At 37.4% G+C, this 21,705-nt stretch overlaps 1 non-coding gene across 1 annotated transcript; it reads right to left on the bottom strand.

Annotated features, from left to right (window-relative positions):
• Window positions 1-20,539: 20,539 nt before the first annotated feature.
• LOC145521706 (U6 spliceosomal RNA) lies at window positions 20,540-20,643 on the bottom strand. The gene has a single exon (XR_014065606.1). It is a non-coding gene; the product is annotated as a U6 spliceosomal RNA (small nuclear RNA).
• Window positions 20,644-21,705: the final 1,062 nt, after the last annotated feature.

The following is a 21,705-nucleotide window of genomic DNA, read 5'->3' as shown; positions in this document are numbered from 1 at the left end:
GACAACCAGTTACGTGAATTTATTTTTTTTTAAACAATTTTTTTTGCTATAAAAAGTTCTATTTATTTATTTATTTTGGGGGGCCTCAGTTAGAACTGGACATGGAACAACAGACTGGTTCCAAATAGGAAAAGGAATACATCAAGGCTGTATATTGTCACCCTGCTTATTTAACTTATATGCAGAGTACATCATGAGAAACACTGGGCTGGATGAAGCACAAGCTGGAATCAAGGTTGCCAGGAGAAATACCAATAACCTCAGATATGCAGATGACACTACCCTTATGGCAGAACGTGAGGAAGAACTAAAGAGCCTCTTGATGAAAGTGAAAGAGGAGAGTGAAAAAGTTGGCTTAAAGTTCAACATTCAAAAAACTAAGATCATGGCATCCTGTCTCGTCACCTCATGGGAAATAGATGGGGAAACAGTGGCTGACTTTATTTTTGGGGGCTCCAAAATCACTGCTGATGGTGATTGCAGCCATGAAATTAAAAGACACTCCTTGGAAGGAAAGTTATGACCAACCTAGATAGCATATTAAAAAGCCGAGACATTACTTTGCCAACAAAGGTCTGTTTAGTCAAGGCTATGTTTTTTCCAAGGTGTCATGTATGGATGTGAGTTGGACTATAAAGAAAGCTGAGCGCTGAAGAATTGATGCTTTTGAACTGTGGTGTTGGAGAAGACTCTTGAAAGTCCCTTGGACTGCAAGGAGATTCAACCAGTCCATCCTAAAGCAGATCAGTCCTGGGTGTTCATTGGAAGGACTGATGTTGAAGCTGAAACTCCAATACTTTGGCCACCTGATGGGAAGAACTGACTCATTTGAAAAGACCCTGATGCTGGGAAAGATTGAGGGCAGGAGGAGAAGGGGACAACAGAGGATGAGATGGTTGGATGCATCACTGACCTGAGGGACATGAGTTTGGGTAAACTCCGGGAGTTGGTGATGGACAGGGAGGCCTGGCGTGCTGCAGTTCATGGGGTCGCAAAGAGTCGGACACGAATGAGCGACTGAACAGAACTGGAGCATCATTTAGTATCTCAATTCTCCAACCAGGGATTGAACCCACACTCTCTGAATTGGAAGGTGGAGACTTAACCACGGGACTGCTGATGCAGATCCAGTTAGATGAATGTAAAAGAATTATTTCATCTTTTTTATTCTGTTTCCAAAGCTGTGAAATAAAGGGATTGACTTGAAAATTACCAAGTTCCAATTGTGGAGGGACATGCTTCTTAGGTTGAAATTGTGAGCATGTTTATCACTAATAAATTCTCCTTTTGTCTTTGTGACCAAAAGAACATAAAGAGATAGCTCTTAACAAACTGGTGAAACTGTTCTATGAGAATGAATTAATTCATGCCTGTTTCATAATCTCTTAAGACTTATGGGTAGATTGAACAAATGAATTACTTTGGTGTACAAAAGTGAATAACCACCTCCACTGCTCACCATCATTTCCCTTCTTTACATACATACAGACACACACACACACACACACACACACACACACACACACAGAATGAGCTTCCATTCTTTGACCAATGTAGCAACATCAAATGAAACTATCTCTGTTGACATGCAGGAAATAGACTTTTCTCAGATGAGCAGTGAATTTCAATGCTGTATAATATGCTATTCAATAAAGAAAATCTAATCCTTATCATTCAACAAGTCTGTCGAAACTGTTTAAAATAATGATGTAGAAAAAAATCTTTTTATTGATATACTAACCTCCTCTGACCTTGGAGACGGAGATGGTAACCCACTCCAGTATTCTTGCCTGGGAAATCCTCTGGACAGAGGAGCCTGGTGGGTTACAGTCCTCGGGGTTGCAAAGAGTCATACATGACTTAGAAACTAAACAACAACGACAACCTCCTCTGAAATGTATAAAATGCATATTTTTTTCTGAAAAGAGACTTTTTAAATGATTAGCATCCTTCATAATTAGTAACTATCGTGAGACCCAAAGGTGTGAGAGACCCTGGCTACAGCATTCAGTCAAACTTTAGCATGTAAGCCAGGTCATGTTTGGTGCAGGCAAAATGAAAGGAATAATCAGTCTTTCCCAAAACACAGCGCCCTGTCACAGGAAGGCATCATCTCCAATCACTGTCTGATCTTATTTGAGAGCACCAGGCATTGCAGATTACCGGAGAGAGAGGTTTTTTTTTTTTTCCCCATAAGTCCCATTGCCAGAATTTAAAACCCAAATTGGATTATTAGAACATCACTGCAAAATCCTGGGGCTGTATATTTTGAAAGGAAAAACAACAGAAATAGAAAAAAGCAACAGAGGGATGCCTCTTAATTCTCCTTACACACATTAAATATCACTTTGCTTAGATTCCTAATTTGAAATAGGAAATAATGTCAAGGTACAGCTGTAGCCCTGAAAACTAGCTATAAGGATTTAAGAAAGTTTTTACTCTTGCTCATGTGGGCTTTTGGAAAGCACATTTGATTAAGTCTAAAAGACCTGGGAAAGACTGAAGGCAAAAAGAAGTGGGCAACAGAGGATAAGATGGTTGGATAGCATCACTGACTCAATGGACATGAGTTTGAGCAGATTTCGGGAGCTAGTGAAAGACAGGGAAGTCTGGTGTACTGCAGTCTATGGGGTCGCAAAGAGCTTGACATGAGCCAGCGACTGAATAACAAAAATATAGGGGCTGTTGTATAATGAAGTAGTACTGTGTTACTGGCCTTCAGAGTTTAATTTTTTTTTTTAATTAGGGTATAGTTTCTTTACAACGTTGTGTTAGTCTCTGCTGTACAACAGAGTGACTCAGCTGTATGTATACATATATCCCTTTCCTCATGGACCTCCAGGTCACATAAATGTTTGGTCTTCAGAATTTTGACACACGTTATGTGCTCATGACGCTGCCTCATTCCAGTTAGAACCGCTACAGGCCACCAAGAATTCTGAGGCATGTTGTAAAAACGGGGCCATCCACACATATCTGGAGCTGTGGCATAATGTCAACAAAATATGCCAACCTATGAACGAATGATTTAGTCTTTATCTGGACTATCTTGGTGTTTATCATAACCCATGGCAGCAGAGGAAGCTCGTCAAATTCTGAGATTTAAAAGTCTTCCGGGGTTCAACTAAGGGTGCTGTGGGATTTCCATTTTGGTTTCATTTTAACGACATTTTTGTGCCTTAAAAGTACTAAAACAGGAAACTTTCTGGGAAGGAAAGTATTTGACTGGGAGAATTTGTCTTTCGCTGTCACAGTCTTCGGCTACCATTCAGCTAAATGTTGTTTGGAATAATATGGCCTCACTGCCCTATCTCCTGTTGAATTGCTCAGACGGGTGGAAGATTAGAGAGGGGCGAGGTGCCGGTATTATCTGTGTGAGCCCTCCAGGGGTCACGCTATACTAACAAGGCCGCCCCAGTCAGGGTGACAGAAGCCAGCTGCTGCCTCGCCCAGCCTCCACCGTCAGAAGGTTCCACTTACTGCAGGGCTGTGTCTCCAGAGATTGTGGCTTCTAACCCGTTTTTTTCCACCTCTAAAAAAGTAGCTAGCTCATCGTCTTTGTCCTCGTGTTTTAGGAAGGACCTCCATGTGAAACCACTTACCTGTTTAACCCTCTGAACTTAAAGAAAATGTATAATGCCACTTAAAATACCTAACCTCCAGCTCTGCTTTGTCTAGTAGGAGGGTCCTAATGAGGCATTTATCAAGAAGGTAAATATTGGATTTTTTTTTTGAAAGAAGAGTATTATTTTATTTTTTTAAACTGAAAAGGAAAGTTAAAACATGAAACAAACTGACATGTCATTTTCATTTCTGTCTGTACTGTTACCTGGGTCATATTTTGGTTTTCTAAATCCAGGTGTAAATGGCGAGTCTTTTTTTTTTTTTTTTTGAGGTTATAAGAATGTGAATATTGGATTTTTCACATTTGTACATTCACAGCCATGAGATTTGATGTGACTTATTTTCCAATTTGCTTTGTCTCTATTTATCCTGGGGAAAAGTCATACTCTGTGTGCATAGAGGGCTGTGCATCTTTACTTTAATCTTCAAAAATCGACCTGGCTTTTTTTTTTTTTTTTAAGGAAAATACTTCCCTTTCTTCCACTGAGGACTCTTTATTCATGATAATCACTTTTTTCCCTCCTAAAGATGGAAAGAAAATTCCCAGGCTTGTTTGGCCCAGGGCTGCTTCTGAAAGACCAGTACATGGCCAGAAATGCTCTCCTTGGTTTTCATCCTTGTTTTGGGGGTGGAGTGGGGTGAGGGAATGTCAGTCTTGGGTCAACAGAACTCAGAAACTGGGATGAGGATTCAGCCAGTAGAGGGAGCTAGGGCTACCTCACAGCTTTATAGGGTAGAACAAGGACACGATTTTTTTTTTTTTTTGAATGAGGTTAATTTTTAATGTTACCCTGAGAGTAAATTTTTGTACATTGCTTTTCCTATAAAAGTGAAGAAGTAATCAAAACCATCCAGACCCTTTGAGAAGAATAAGAGATCTGAAAGTAATGTATTTGTTTTATAGCTTCTAAAGAGTGAAACATTTTTTAAAAGACAAATAATTTTTATAATTATGTTCATTAGACTACGATAATTTAAAATATTGTTATAACAAACTTACATTTATATAGAGCTATAAGAAAGAGACAGCATTCATTATGGGGCTTAGCTCAAAGGAGACCACAGATTTGAGTATTTGTTACGTTTGGTATTTAAATGGTCTTGCCAGGTTAATACATGATATAGATTTCTCTTCATCGGTGAGTGTATTTGTGCTGCAGGAAAAGGACAATGAAAACATTTTTGGTGCCCTATTTTTTTTCATTTATCAGCATTTGTAATTATAGTTAAGTGTTTCCAAAACAGGGCCTCAATCTATGAAAGGTCCTGCATTTATATGATGCTTTTAACTTTTCAAAGTATTTTTATATGTGCTATCTCATTTTAAAGTAGATTTGACCCAGCCCCAATCTATTAAGGAAGTGACCCTTTCAACCCAAGAACACTCTGGAAATTTTTTAGCTAGACTTCTTAGCTATCATTGTAAAAGTTAATAGAAGTCATAGTGATACTAAAATTCCCATCATCGATATAAAATTATCTAAGTAGAAGGTTTGCAAAAAACTAGTATATTTAATATCCAGAAGGCTTTTTCAGTTTTATTTCAATCAATTTGAATTTATCCATTGTTTGTGTTTAGAGTAATACTGTCAAGAATTGTATTATGGTGACTACTGCTGAGAATTTCATAGAATCAACAAGTTTTGTGAGTATGTCCAGACTTGCCCAGAAAATAATAAAAGTTCGAGATGTCACATTTTTTTTTCAATTATAATTTCTATTTCTTTTTCATATCAGTTTGTCATTTAACACTGTTGATTCTGCTTTCCAATTATTGAGATGTCATTTTTAAGGATATTTTTTAGAATATGGTAAATTCTATTCCCTGAAGAGTTGTACCATGTTCTTTTTGAAATGTGTGCACCCTCCATGGAGTCTTAAGAAACAGTGGCTAGTCCAGCACTGTTTTTGATTGTGTAAATTGCTGTTGCTAAGAGACTAGAGATGTCTCTTCTGGTTCTCGTCCATCTTCTGGAGTAACAAGGGCATTATGTGAAAGGCCAGCAGAGATATTAACTCTGTCAGAGCTGTCGACTCAATTCTGAATAACCATTCGGATGCGTGTGACTGAGCGATCGTGGGAGTAGCCAAAATTCAAAAATAAGGATCCTGGATACAGTCAATAAAAATCAGTTGGTTCAACTGGGCTCAAATTTCCTGGGGAAATATTTTTTCCAAAAGCTTGAGCCAAGTTTGAGATAAAAAAGCATTATTATCATCTTCTGAAACTAAATTAGCAGGAATCTGGGTTGTTTCCTTGATAATTCCAGACTTGGTCTTTATATTCATGATTTGCTTCTTTTTCTAAGTTTGTCACTCTCAACAAATATTAAAAAACTTGTTTTTATGTGATTATGTGTAGCTAATTTGTAGGAAAATATTGTGTTCTTTTTTTTTCTTTCTAATTTAGGAAAGAAAATTGGAGCTATGAAATTTGAAGAGTGACCTTTGCCAGGCACTGCATCTTTATCAGAGCATAAAAGAGGAAATTATTTTGAAGTCTATTGCTTTTTATATTTTAAATCTATTTGGACATTCTTTGTTGGTTGAACTTGAGGAAATAAACAATTGTGGAAGAAAAGTGAAGGGTGTGCTCATAAGTAAGTACTCATCTTAGAAAAACAGATTTATTTTATATTTACACATTTTTTTGCTAATTGAGTTTCAGTGCCAAAATTGAAGTATTTTCAAATGATAAAATTATATTTATGTTATTGTTATTTTCATTGTTAAAACCAGTGATAATCATATTCTACCTGTCTCTGTAAGTATCTACTTCACAGGTCTGTTATAAGGATTTAATGTAATATGTAAAAATATGTAATATACAGAAGCTGTCACTTACTATGAATATTTTATTAAATGTATGCAAGGAACTTTTGAGATTCAGTACAATTTCAGGATAGAGACTGAAACATAAAATAGAAAAATACTTGTGTGCTTTCTTGCATACTCAGTTGTGTCCGACTCTTTGCGACCACATGGACTGTAATCTGACAAGCTTCTCTGTCTATAGGACTTTTCAGGCAAGAATACTGGAGTGGGTTGCCATTTCCTCCTCCAGGGGATCTTCCTGATCTAGGGACTGAACCAGCATCTCCTGTGTCTCCTGCATTGGCAGGTGGATTCTTTACCACTGTGCTACCTGAGCAGAGAAAAAGACTATTCTGTACAAATTCCAAGATATACTGCTTGAAATCAGCAAATTGTTTGGTACTCCTTTACTTTAATAAAGGTCATAAATTTAAAGATAAATTATATGCAATACTTTTGAGATAGTGCTTTGCCTTCTTCACATATTTGTTTCCAAATCCCTATAAATCTGAAATAGGTATTTAGGTCTTGCAGAATTGAGAAACTTGAGGCAACTAGAGAGGAAATCAATTGTTTCATTTCATGGGTAAGTTAGTCTCAGAATGGCTGTCAACATAAAATTTCCTAATTTTAAGCTTCTGTTTCCTTCCACAGCTCATTCAATATTTAGTTTGTAATCATGAAACCTCACAGCATCAATTCTTATTATACGATTGATTCCTTATATCCTGCTGAGAATTTATAAGAAGGCAGTACTTGCAATGGAAAGGCAGATAGATGCCTGGGGCTGTATGTTTTTTCCTTGTGATTCACTCCAAGGAATTTATTGAGCATTTACTGTGGGGTCAGGGTGCATACATGGTAGAGAAACATAACAGACAAAATATCTATTTTCCTGAGCTTATCTTCCAGGGAGGGGGCGAGAGAGAATAAACAAGGTAAATGAGTAAAATACAGAATAAGTTAGAAGATGCTGAAGATAAAAATAAGACAGGAAGGCAGATAGGGAGTGTTAGGTGATAGAAAAGCTGCAACTTTACACAGGGTGGCCTGTCAAGGTGTCTCCAGGAACTGCATTTGAATCAAGATGAAGGTGAGGGGGAGCCATGGGGAGACAGAGGAAGAGAGCTTTGGGCTGAGGGACCCCATTTCCCCAGGATGGGAGCCCACAAGTTGTGCTGGGTGCCAGGTGGCCCACTCTGTGGATAGGAGCTGAACTCAGAAAGCAGCAAGGCCAGCCCATGTGTTTTACTCAGTGTGAGATGGGAAGCGACTGCAGGGTTAAGGGCAGAAAAATGCCACAATTCAATGTGTTGCTTTTTTTTTCTTTTTACAATTCATGTGTTATTTTACTTCAAGAAAAAAACTACAAATGCTCAGGGCTGGGGCAATGGGATGACCCAGAGGGATGAGATGGGGAGGGATGTGGGAGGGGGGTTCAGGATGGGGAACGCATGTAAACCCATGGCTGATTCATGTCAATGTATGGCAAAAACTACTACAATATTGTAAAGTAATTAGCCCCCAACTAAAATAAATAAATTTATTAAAAAAAAAAAACAACTTCTCACCGGAAAAAAAAGAAAAAAACTTTTTGTAATTAGATTTGTTTATTTTTAATTGAAGGATAACTGCTCTACAATATTGTGCTAGTTTCTGCCAAACATCAACATAAATCAGCCACAAGTATACCTGTGTCCTATAATACCACCATGGACTGAGTCACTGTGAATGGACCTACTGAGATAAAACAGAAGCAGTAATGCCAGTTTAATGGGGTGATAGATGGAGGGTCCATGGAGTAGTGCAGAGGTGGTGTAGTAGTAGAGATGCTAGATAATTGGCAGTAAATTTATTTTGGAAATATAAGCTTGTGGCAGACATCACAGGCTATCCTTTCACATCTCTTTTCTCCTTCCCGGGCATATGGATACCCAGCTAGAAACTGTGTCTGCAAGCTTCCTTTGCAGCCAAGAGCATCCACTTGATGAGGCTCTCACCAGTGGATGGGAAGTTGAAGTGCTCTGTGCCAGCTCCTAGCCGTCCTCATCAAGATGGTAGCCCCACATTTGTCTCTCATCTTTTCTCCAGCCTTTCTGGAAACAGTGATGACTGGGCACCTTGGGATGTGTTGAGCAAGGCAGATCTGCCACTGTCCCAGAGTCCTGAATAATTATTGTCTTTCTTGAAATTTTACATGGCAAAGAACTAACTTCTAAAGTCCTTAAGCCTCTATTTTTCAGTCTCTTTATTAGGGTAACTTAGCCTACACCCTCATAGAGGCTCATAGGATGTGCTGATGGATCAGATTGGATTTGAGAGGAGAGAAGAGGCAAGGATGGTTTCAAAGTTTGAACTTGAGCTTGGGTAGAAATCAGTTGCCCTTTACTGAGATTTAGCAAAGCATGGGAGGAATGGGTTTGCCAGGTGGTCCTAGTGGTAAAGAATCTACCCGCCAATGCAGGAGACATAAGAGATGTGGTTTTGATCCCTGGGTCAGAAAGATCCCTGGGAGGAGGGCATGGCAACCCACTCCAGTATTCTTGCCTGGAGAATCCCATGGACAGGAGCCCACCAGGCTCCTGTCCATTGGGTTGCAAAGAGCAGACATGACTGAAAAGACTTAGCACAGTACAGCACACATGGGAAGAACAGGTTTGGCAAGAAGATTGAGAATATAATTTGGGGCATGGTACATTACAGATGTCTTTTAGACATACCTTTTAAAAATAATTTTTCATTAGTTTAATGAATGCTTTTTAAAAACCTAAACTCTCTGAATGCACTCAGTATTGTATAAAACTAAAAAGAGATTCTTTTCTCTCAAGGGGTTTGCTGTTTAATGTAGGTCATTTATGGTCCATGTCAGATCAAAATTATGCCCCACATTAGGAATTTTTAGAGAGAAACTCATTCAAGTTTTAATGGTAGTGACTTTATTACTTAACTTACTTCATATGAATCTCTCTGCTAGAATCCTTTATGATTGCAGTGATCTCAAAATACAAATATTTATCAAATATACATGGATAGAATACTATGTCTCTTTTTTATGCACAAGCCAATTTTATATGGCTGCATGATCTGACTTTTGTATAGCTGAGTATAAAGGTTTTTTTTTTAATCAAAAATCATTTTAAAGAGTTTCAGTCTACTCCAAAGAAGTGATATCACTGTTTGCTACACTTCTCATCTTTGTCCTTTTTGTAATTGACTTTACCCAATTGATAACAAAGTCAAAGCTGGTTGTCAACAGGCAACACAGGGTCAGCTAGGAAATGTTTCTGGCCATATTAGGCTCACTTCTTTTCCACATCCATCGATCTTCTTCAGGTATATTTCATTTCATTTCTGAGCAGAGTTCTTTCAAAATCCAAGACTACCACCCAGGTCTGCTCCCTCATCCACTGGGCCCTGCTTGGAGCCTGTCTCTGGGGCTTGTGAAGCCAATTCTTCTATCTATCTCTTCTTCATGGGTACTTAAGTCACTTCATCCCCTCGTACCATGCTTCCTGTTTCTTCTGATATAAACATCATACAATTTGATAAGCTATGAGATTCCAAATCAAGCTATATGATTAAAAGTACAACTTATTTTTAGACTTATTATCTCATTTTTAAAAATCTCTCACCCAATTTCTATGAATACGATAGCTACCTTCTCCATTTTCTGCTGAGGAAATAGGCAGTAAGAGATTGCTAAGAGATTTGCTTCAGGAAAAAAGCTGTGAGAGGGGAGGTTCAAACAAAATGGGGTTCCAGTTCTTCTCATGTCACCAACACCAGCTAGTCGAGGGGTGTTATTCTATGGTGCCCCCGAAATACAGCAGGCAAGTAGCAGCCAATTCACCTTCTTCCTCAGGCAATTGTTGTTATATATATATGTTGTTGTTATATATATATATATATATATATATGTTGTTATATATATGTGTATATATATACATATATATATATATTTCATGTCCTATATCTTCTCGGTGGGACTGAAAACTCCTTGAAGACAAGGACTGTGTCTTCTAAATCTATATCACTTCATAATCTTTCAGAAAGGGTTGGATATAGCCAATGCCCAGTAAATACTTGTTGGTTGAATGTTTAATAATAATCTGAATGATTATTAAGTCTTTAAATACTTTTCCTGGTCTGGTCTACAGTTTCTGTGTTATTTCTCAAGATGGGCGAAAGCAAAATAAAGAAACAAGCAAAAAGTTTACAAAGTCAGTCAATACATAAAGTAATTTTTTTCCTATACATGTAGTATTTAAGATAAAACCTAAAATAACTGCAAAATAAAATCAGTAGAGCCTGAATTATTATTTCCTTGGTTGTCAATGTCATTGCTCCTGGGTTGATCCACAGAAACTGAGAACTGAACTGCATATTCCAGCAACATCCAACAAACCTTTTGAACTATTTTAATGTTTCAGCTTCCCATTGGCACCTTCCTTTGCTGGGGAACTTTTACAGAATGTGGTACTCATTGCATCTCAAGTACTTTCTTCTTGTGCCTTGATCCAGAGGTGTTTTAAATTGTGTTGTGGGCCAGGAATAGAATGGTTTTGGGTCAGAAATCTGCGTGGTCTGAAAGCACGGTGTGAGTAAACTGGAGTCCTTTTTGCCAGGATGGATGAACAGCCTCAGCACAAGGTTCTCAATAGAAGAAGCACTAAAGCTATGTTGGAGTCTGTTCTTCCCTCGGCCAGTCATCCTTCTCATAGGACTGTTGCTGTTGTTGTTATTGTTTTTAACCCAAGAAGGAGATAAATTTATTGTTTCCCACAGGGAGCCCTTGGTTAAAGTTTCTCTATCTCACTGCAATCCAGCTGGTTGAACTCAGCAATACTGTCGGAAACATTTTATATCCTTTTGTATCCATTTGTTTAATGACCTCAAAGATATGAAATATTGCCATTTTCCATAAACTGGCACTGGGCTTTGGCCATATGTATGTATTAATGAAAAAATATCTTACACTTAACACTTTCTTGGAAACTTTGCTTCCTGGCTTTATTGTTATTTATTCAAGTTTATTCAGTTTAGCAGAAATAGTATATTCTGAGCAAATTGAAATAAAATGAACTTTGCACTTTAATAAATACTGTGATGAAAGAAAATAAACTCAGAGTAAAACGACAGATTTGAAAGCTACCATAATAAGATTAGAAAATCGGAATTCAGAAGTCAGGTCTGCAAACTGTTAAAGGGGGAAGAAGGATGCATAATTCCCATCTTCTACGTTCTTGGGTCCTCCACCCCCATCCTCATCTGGAAGTTGTCTTCTCTCTAATCATTGTGTTCCCACCTCCCCCTCTCCTGGAAATCTAAGCTAAATGTCAGGAATTGTTCTCCCAGGGCATTAACATTTCTAAGAGTCTGACTGAAATAACCCTGAAGCTTAACAAGTACAGTGGTGATTTAGTTGCTAAGTTGTGTTCAGCTCTTTGAGACCCTATGGACTGCAGCACACCAGGCTTCATTGTCCGTAACCATTTCCTGGTTCTTACTCATTCAGGTCTATCAAGTTGGTGATGCCATCCAACCATCTCATCCTCTGCCATTGCCTTCTTCTCCTGCCTTCAATCTTTCCTAGCATCAGGGTCTTTTCCAATGAGTCTGTTCTTCACATCAGGTGGCCAAAGTATTGGAGTTTCAACTTCAGCATCAGTTCTTCCAATGAATATTCAGGACTGATTTCCTATAGGACTGACTGGTTGGATCTCCTTGCAGTCCAAGGGACTCTCAAGAGTCTTCTCCAACACCACAGGTCAAAAGCATCAATTTTTCGGTGCTCAGCTTTCTTTGTGGTCCAACTCTCACATCCATACATGACTACTGGAAAAACCACAGCTTTGAGTATATGGACCTTTGTCAGTAAAGTAATGTCTCTCCTTTTTAAGGCTGTCTAGGTTTGTCATAGTTTTTCTTCCAAGGAGCAAGCATCTTTTAATTTCATGGCTGCAGCCACCATCTGCAGTGATTTTGGAGCCCAAGAAAATAAAGTTTCTCACTGTTTCCATTGTTTCCCCATCTATTTGCTATGAAGTGGTGGGACTGGATGCCATGATCTTAGTTTTCTGAATGTTGAGTTTTAAGCCAGCTTTTTTACTCTCCTCTTTCACTTTCACTGAGAGGCTCTTTAGTTCCTCTTTGCTTTCTGCCATAAGGGTGGTATCATCTACATATCTGAGGTTATTGATATTTATTCCTGCAATCTTGATTCCAGCTTATGCTTCATCCGGCCCAGCATTTTGCATGATATACTCTGCATGTAAGTTAAATAAGCAGGGTGACAATATACAGCCTTGCCGTACTCCTTTCCCGATTTGGAACCAGTGCGTTGTTCCATGTCCAGTTCTAACTGTTGCTTCTTGACCTGCATACAGATTTCTCAGGAGGCAGGTAAGGTGATCTGATATTCCCACCTCTTTAATAATTTTCCACAGTTTGTTGTGATCCACAAAATCAAAGGCTTTAGCGTAGTCAATGAAAATCATTAGGAGAGCTAAACACATAGTTACACAGAATTTCATAATCTCCTACAGCAGGAGAGTGTTTCCAAATGGTTGTGCTTCAAAATTATCATGAGAAATTTTTTAAAAATATGCATTACTAATTTCTACACCTTCCTCCACCCCTCTCTGAAGCTCTTATTCAGTGGGTCTGGGAAAGTACTATTAGTAACATGGATTTTTTTTTTTGTCAAGATCTTTCATGATGTTTCTCAAGTATGGCCTGGCTTGGAAATCACTGAACTGGGGATATTTTCAAGATCACGTATCTTTTTGTTGCCTTATTTTTTTTTTTATTTTAGCACTTTTCTTCTAACATTTTCACACTATCTGGTGTAGTAATTATTTTCCTATATCTTGTCTCTCTATTGCTTGTATGTTCCCTGAGGACAGAGTTGGATATTTCTAGTTTTTGTATCCCATATAGTACCTTGCGCAGTTTTTAGTGTACCAAAGATATTTAAAATATAAGATGAATTGAATTCCTTCTGTCTTCCATCTTGGTGCATCTTGATATTTCCTGCTCACTTATCACTTGACCCCAAACCATCAATTCAGAACAATATTTGGTTCTTTTCCTCAGACACCAAACCAGGATAAAGTTAAGGGTAAAGTGAGCTGTTTGCCAAAATGCTACTTAGAGAATTTTTTGCAGAAGAAACAGCTAAGCCTAGCTTGAAGATGTTTTAGTATTTTGGTAACTGATTTATTTCCTTTTCAGAACAAAAATACTAAACTTGGACAAATCTGAATATACTTATGGAAGCAGAGTATTTGAAAATGGAGGTCTTACAAAGCAAAGAATGTGTGGTCATAAAGCTCAAAACATGGACATGTGAAATCTTCTGTGCAGGTAAATACACACACACACACACACACACATACACACACACACAGAGAAAGTCTAAATCTAAAAGATTTTTGAAATACAATTGATACAATCTCCCTTAAACACAGCAGAGTCTGTTGTCAACTTATAACACATTCTGTAACCAAAAGCATTTTGATAAATTTTTAATATCTATAAAACTCTCATCTAAAAGTAGTCAAGTAATATTAGAATACCAAAACTATTGACAAATATTGTCACTTCAGTGTATATGCCCAGCAGTGGGATTGCTGGGTCATATGGCAGTTCTATTGCCAGTTTTTTAAGGAATCTCCACACTGTTCTCCATAGTGGCTGTACTAGTTTGCATTCCCACCAACAGTGTAAGAGGGTTCCCTTTCTCCACACCCTCTCCAGCATTTATTGCTTGTAGACTTTTGGATAGCAGCCATTCTGACTGGTGTGAAATGATACCTCATTGTGGTTTTGATTTGCATTTCTCTAATAATGAGTGATGTTGAGCATCTTTTCATGTGTTTGTTAGCCATCTGTATGTCTTCTTTGGAGAAATGTCTGTTTAGTTCTTTGGCCCATTTTTTGATTGGGTCGTTTATTTTTCGGGAATTCAGCTGCAGAAGTTGCTTGTATATTTTTGATATTAATTGTTTGTCTGTTGCTTCATTTGCTATTATTTTCTCCCATTCTGAAGGCTGTCTTTTCACCTTGTTTATAGTTTCCTTTGTTGTGCAAAAGCTTTTAATTTTAATTAGGTCCCATTTGTTTATTTTTGCTTTTATTTCCAATATTCTAGGAGGTGGGTCATGGAGGATCCTGCTGTGATTTATGTCGGAGAGTGTTTTGCCTATGTTTTCCTCTAGGAGTTTTATTGTTTCTGGTCTTACATTTAGATCTTTAATCCATTGAAAGAGACGCGTGTACCCCAATGTTCATCGCAGCACTGTTTACAATAGCCAGGACATGGAAGCAACCTAGATGTCCATCAGCAGACGAATGGATAAGGAAGCTGTGGTACATATACACAATGGAATATTACTCAGCCATTAAAAAAAATACATTTGAATCGGTTCTACTGAGATGGATGAAACTGGAGCCCATTATACAGAGTGAAGTAAGCCAGAAAGAAAAACAACAATACAGTATACTAATGCATATATATGGAATTTGAAAGATGGTAACGATAACCCTATATGCGAGACAGAATAAGAGACACAGATGCATGGAACAATTTTATGGACTCTGAGGGAGAAGGTGAGGGTGGGACGTTCTGGGAGAATAGCATTGAAACATGTATATTATCATATGTGAAACAGAACACCATTCCATGTTCGATGCATGAGACAAGGGCTCAGGGCCGGGGCAATGGGATGATCCAGAAGGATGGGATGGGGAGGGAGGTGGGTGGGGGGTCCAGGAGGGGGAACACATGTAAACCCATGGCTGATTCATGTCAATGTATGGCAAAAACTATTGCAATGTTGTGAAGTGATTGGCCCCCAACTAAAATAAATAAATTTATAAATTAAAAAAAAAAAAAGAAAAAAGAAAAAAAAAATATTGTCACTTCAGAGCCCGCTGAAATATAATTACATCCATTTTATGAGTTATTTTTTAATCTCCTAGTTACAAAAACAAGCAAAAGTACATAGAAAAATATTTCGCTTTTAGCAAGTAACTACATTACCCATCACATATTTTAAAAAGTGTCATAGTAAATATAAACAAACCATGTTCTATCAACATCCTTGGGGAAAATATAAAATGTAGTGGAATTGTAGCTCTAAATATGCGCACTTTTGGCAAAATAGAAAATTTTTTTAAAACAAGTATGGCAAATCACATACTATTTTCAAGGTTTAAAAACCTGAAATTGTATTACAATGTTAACACACTCTGCCTTAATTTTACAAAACAGAGAAGTAGACTAATCACAAGAATGATTTTAAATAAAGTGTTATATATTTTTTCAACTTAAAATACAATATAAATTTTCTAAGGAAGGGGAGGAAAGTGGCAATTTTAAACTTGCTTACCTCAACTTCAGTCTGGTTTAGGAAATGTAGCGTTTCTTTGATTTTTAATTGTTCCTGCATTACTTGCAAATGTGACCACATGACTATAGTTTATGCTATTATGTTGTCAGGCTTCTGATAATGGTAAGGAATGTTTGTTTAGACTGTGTGGCTCTTCACTTTAATTCACTCTGGCTCCAGTGTGACCTGTTAAAACTGCTATCAATGGAAAATCCAAATTTCCCAGAAAGACTTAAAGCAACAGCAACCCCTGTGAACCAAAATTATCTCCTATTGAGGCTAATTACCTTAGCACACTTAGGAAAGCACCGCTGTAGGAAATTTGCTGCCTTGCAGTCGTTCCCCTTCTGTTAAGTGCTTTTGGTTGATATGAGGTCATATATTTGCTGATTACTCTACGGCTTCTTTTAGTACCTTTGTAAGTGTGAAGCTAGATGCAAAAAACTGAAATGGCATATTATAGGACATGTGCAGCTTTCCGTGGTTATAAAACCTGTGCTTAGGGAACTGACCCCATTAGGGTGGGAGTTTTAAAGGGAAAAAAAATGCAAGCCTCAAGATATAAGGAATAAAGGTAGATTTAGTAAATTTTAAAAGTTACTAATTTTTAACTTACATATAGTAAATAACTTATAAAATTTAACAAATAAGCAAGATGTGTTTCTTATCTTTTCTTACTATTTTGAACATAGCCTTACTCAATCCTTTAAAAAAAGCCACTTGGTTGGTATATTATTTAACGTATAAAATGATAGTTATTTTAATATGAGTATCAAAAATACTGCAATGTGAACATAGTCGAGATTGTATCTATGCGGATTTGAGTTATTTAAACATATAATAAATTTTAATTTATGCATTAAAATGATAGGTATTTTGTCATTTACAAAAACAATCATAAAATGAAAAGTAAAAAGTGAAAGTGTTAGTTGTTCAGTCTTGTCCTACTCCTTGTGACCACATGGACTGTAGCCCAAAACAGGCTTCTCTGTCCATGGAATTCTCCAGGCAAGAATACTGGAGTTGGTAGCCATTCTCTTCTCCAGGGTATCTTCTCAACCCAGGGATCAAACCTAGGTCTGCTGCATTGCAGGGAGATTCTTTACCATCTGAACCACCAGGGAAGCCCCACCAAACTGTACAAAGAGATGATACTACTGTCAAAAAATCATTCATCCAGAGTATATCTCTCTAATGAATGATGCTTTAGGTTGTGCTATGCATAATCTTTTTCAAATTAAATTAAACATTTTTTCCTACAAAGATGAAGAATTATTATTTAGAGATACAACTATTTCAATTGTCTTTTGAAAAAGTAAAACTACATTTCTCACAATTTGGTTGCTTTTAAAGAAACCCTGTTTCCCATAGATTTACATTAAAACATTAACAACTCCCTGATATCCTGCATAGTATGGCAGCAGAGAAAGGCTCTGAAGCTGGAGAGCAGGAATGTGATTCAAACTCTGTCATGCTGGATGTGTGAGAATTTTTTTTGAAGTATAGTTGATTTGCAATCTTTCCTGTGTACAGTAGAGTAATTAGTTATATATATATATATATATATATATATATATATATATATATGCTCTGTCCCTCTGCCATGTCTAATTGTTTTGCAACTCTATAGACCATAGCACACCAGGCTTCTTTGTCCATGGAATTCTCCAGGCAAGAATACTGAAGCGGGTTGCCATATCCTTCTCCAAGGGATCTTCCCAACCCAGAGACTGAACTCATGTTTCCTTCTTGGCAGGCGGATTCTTTACCAATGAGCCACCTGGGAAGTCTATATATATTTCAGATTCTTTTCCCTTATGGGTTATTACAAGATATTGAATATAGTTCCTTGTGCTACAGTAGGTCCTTGTTGTGTATCTATTTTATATATAAAAGTGTGTATCTGCTAATCTCAAATTCCCAATTTATTCTCCCCCTCCCCACTGAGTATGTGTGAGAATTTAAATTCAAGATATAACATCACATTCATGGGGAAAAAAACATTGCTATTCATCCAAAAGTATAAACCTGAAAATAGAAAGAATTCTTCAGTCATAGCAGAAGATAAGTATCAACACCCTCTAAACTCTGATTCAAATCTTTCATGTCTTTTAATATGACAAATGTAATTCCAACAATGAGAAATATTGGTAGGATGGTAAAGCATCCAAACAGGGAAGCCCACTGCATCCCACAGCTGTATTCTGCTTACAGGGGGAGCCATTGGAGATGTGAGTTTAACAGGGCTACCTGGAAAATCTCCACCTGAAAATGCAACTACTACACATCCCAATACATGTGTGACACTTTCCCAATTCTTTTATTTTTCTCCCCGGTGAATAAAAAGCAAGACTAACGACTATATTGTGCATGCTCAGTTGCTCAGTCGTGTCCAACTCTTTGCGACCTCATGGACTATAGCCTGCTAGGCTCCTCTGTCCATGGGATTTTCCAGGCAAGAATACCGAAGTGCGTTTGCCATTTCCTTCTCCAGGGAATCTGCCCCACCCAGAGATCGAACCCATGTCTCCTGCATTGGCAGGTGGATTATTTACTGCTGAATTCCTACTCTTCACTAGGGAAGTCCCAATAACTATATAGATGAAACTAAAATAGGAAACGAGAGACAGAAAAAGTAGTACATTGGGAGTAATCAAGATTTACTTTTTTATGATTTTTTTTCTCCAGCATCGTCCCAGATCGGAATGGTGGAGGTTATGAATTATAGTTATTCAAGACGTAGTAGGCAGATTAATTATTCGTCTGGCAGGTAATAGAGTAGAGGACAAGGAGGAAGAACTATCCCCTTGATTCTGATTCTGATGAGTAAAGAAATGCTATGCACAGTGGCTGGACAAGAATAATGTGAGTAATTGTCGAGACTGCCCAATCACAAAAGATCACAGTAATCTCCTGACTGCACTAAACTCCACGGATATGGAAGCAGTTCATGTATAAAACTAGCCAAAATCCATTATTGGATTATGCTCATAGCACAGTGCTAAAGAATTCATTTTCCAATGCAGGAGATGCAACAGCAGGAGATATGGGTTTGATCCCTGGGTCAGGAAGAACCCCTGAGGGAAATGGCAATGCACTCCGGTATTCTTGTCTGGGAAATCCCATGGACAGAGGAGCCTGGAAAGCTATGGACTGTCGGGTCATAGTCGGACACAACTGAGTGACTGAGCACACACACACACACATACACACACACAAAGTTCTCAAACACATCTATCCTTTTCACTAATAACTCAAATCCTAAAATTCTGCCTGGTACAATAAATATTAAATGAGATAAAGAAAGAAATATTTTTATAAATTATCATGAATGTTAACTTGGAAAAATAATTTTAAAAAAAAGTTTAAATCATTTTAAAACCAGACAAGTAGGGCAGTCTTTGCAGTTGCCTTAAAGGCAACTGAATGAGAAATTTTATGAGCTGGTTCTAAAGGCCTTCGAGATTCATATCTTCATCAAGAGTTTTAAAGGCAAACTTGTGATTCAGTGCATGTCATTTTAAAGATATTCAATTCATAGCTATAATTTGCTTTTAAAAAAATGAAAATGGATGAGCTGCATTGGGGGATTTAAAATAGATTTTTAAAAAAAGCTAAGGCGACTCCTCTCTTCATCTATTTACAGGAAAGTCAGAAAGAAATATCTTGAGATTTGCTCAGGGAAACAGTTAAAGCTGCAGGCTGTGAGTTGATGGGGTTTGGTGGTTCAGAGGGAAAGACATGTGTCAACAAATTATGAGGCTTTCCCAGCCCAAGTGCCACTTATTAAGAGTTTATGACCTGCCCACTGAGTGTCCAGATATAGTCCCCACCACCTTCCCCACACACTTGGTTATTGGCATTTTGACACCTTTTTTGCACAGCAGGGGGCATTCCTGACACTATCAATGTAATATAGCTGTTTCAGATCACAAATATTACTCATTAACCTTAGGGCAGAAATCTAACATAATCAAATATCCTTTGCCACCTAATTCAAGTCAGCCAGGGGAGGATAGATAGGAAAAACATAATACAAACAATACATAGAGAAATGCTCAAGAAATTTGTTTTTTTTTAAAAGGGTTTCTCTGTTTTCAAAATCTGCCATCTGTCACAGTCTTCAGGTTATGAATTATTTTGCAAGCCATGTGCTTAAAAAGTGTTCAGAATATGGATGCTGTGATTCGGGGGAATTATACTCTTTAGCAGAATGACTTTTTCTAGTTTTTTTTTACTTTATTAATATATTTTATTTAACTCAATATATCCAAAATATTTCATTTCAATATTTAATCACTATCAACTTTTTTTCTTTTCATTTCCTTTATTTATTTTTATCGAAGTATAGTTGATGGACAGAGGAGCCTTGAGGGCTACAGTCCATGGGGTCGCAAAGAGTCAGACATGACTCATTCACTAACTCAGTTGATTTACAATGTTGTGTTCATTTCTGGTGTACAGCAAAATGACTGAGTTATACATAGGTGTATACATTCTTTTTTAATATTCTTTTCCACTATAGTTTATTCCCATGACATTAAATATAGTTTCCTGTGCTATACAATAGAATCTTGTTGTTCATCCATTCTACATTTGCATCTCTTGGCTGGCCAAAACGTTTGTTCAGGATTTTCCATATGATGTTATGGAAAAACCAGAATGAACTTTTTGGCCAACCCATTACTAACCCCAAGCTCCCAGTCCAAAAAAATATGCAACACTTCATAAATTTGTGTATCACCCTTGTTCAGGAATGCTGATCTTCTCAGTATCGTTCCAATTTTAGTATACATGCTGACAAAGTTAGTGTGACTTCTACCAATTTTTTTCCTTTTTCTAAGAAAATATTCACTATCTCAAGTACTACAGAAAGGCTTTTGGGAATTAAATACCCATTTTCATCTCTCCTCTTTGACTTCCCAAAAGTTATCCTTTACAATTAAGTCAAAACTGAATGCTTTCTACGTTGGTCATATCCCTCTTCTATCCAAAACCTGCATCTCCCATCTTCAAATTTTTCAGTTAACTATTAATAGACTTGGCAAGAATTACTTGAAAGGTTTAAGGGAGACTAGACTGTTCCTAGCTTGTCTTATTTACCTGACCTTTTGATGACCAGGACCTGCATCATGGTATCTCACTCACCTTACCCTACCCCCTGCTTTGTTGATGACCAGATGTGAATCTTTTTATTTTTCGTCATGCCGCATGGCTTACAGGATCCTAGTTCTCTAACCAGGGATTGAACCTGGGCCCTCAGCAGTGAGATCATGGAGTCCTAACCACTGGACTGCCAGGGAATTCCCCAGATGCAAATTTTGCATAAATATGTCCCTACTTGGTTAACCTGTACATATTAAGCAATCAGAATTACTAACAATATTGCAGTTTAAAATTCTAAAACATGATTGTATCATTACTTTGTCCCTAAAGATGCCTCCTCACTTTTAATCATTTAAGATGACAAAAGTGGACCTGAACATTTCAACAAAGCTCATCCCCCAAGATGTTTGTAGAATTTCATTTTGATGAAAAGAGTTCACGTCATGTTCTCACCCATAGCTCTTCATGACTTGAATTATGTTTAAAAAGCAATTGTCATTACCCAGATATTTTTAGTACAAATAGGCTGATTTCTAAGCAGAGAAGATAAATAGGAAAGATAAAGTTATGGTCCCAAGGCAAGCATAATTTTCTTATTTTCAAATTTCAACTATTAACAAGGCTTCTTGTTTTAGGGGCTCTTTGGAGATTACATTCATTATGTTCATTATATATTATCATAATAAGCTTGTGTAAATGTTGCTGAAATCACACTGAAGGACAATTCTTTGTCCTTTCTAGTGAGATATAAGATATATCAGCAATGGTG

This window comes from Giraffa tippelskirchi, chromosome 1 (assembly GCF_054371585.1).
Source record: "Giraffa tippelskirchi isolate mGirTip1 chromosome 1, T2T-mGirTip1v1.2.pri, whole genome shotgun sequence".
NCBI lineage: Eukaryota > Metazoa > Chordata > Mammalia > Artiodactyla > Giraffidae > Giraffa > Giraffa tippelskirchi.
This window is presented reverse-complemented; position numbering and strand designations above follow the sequence as displayed.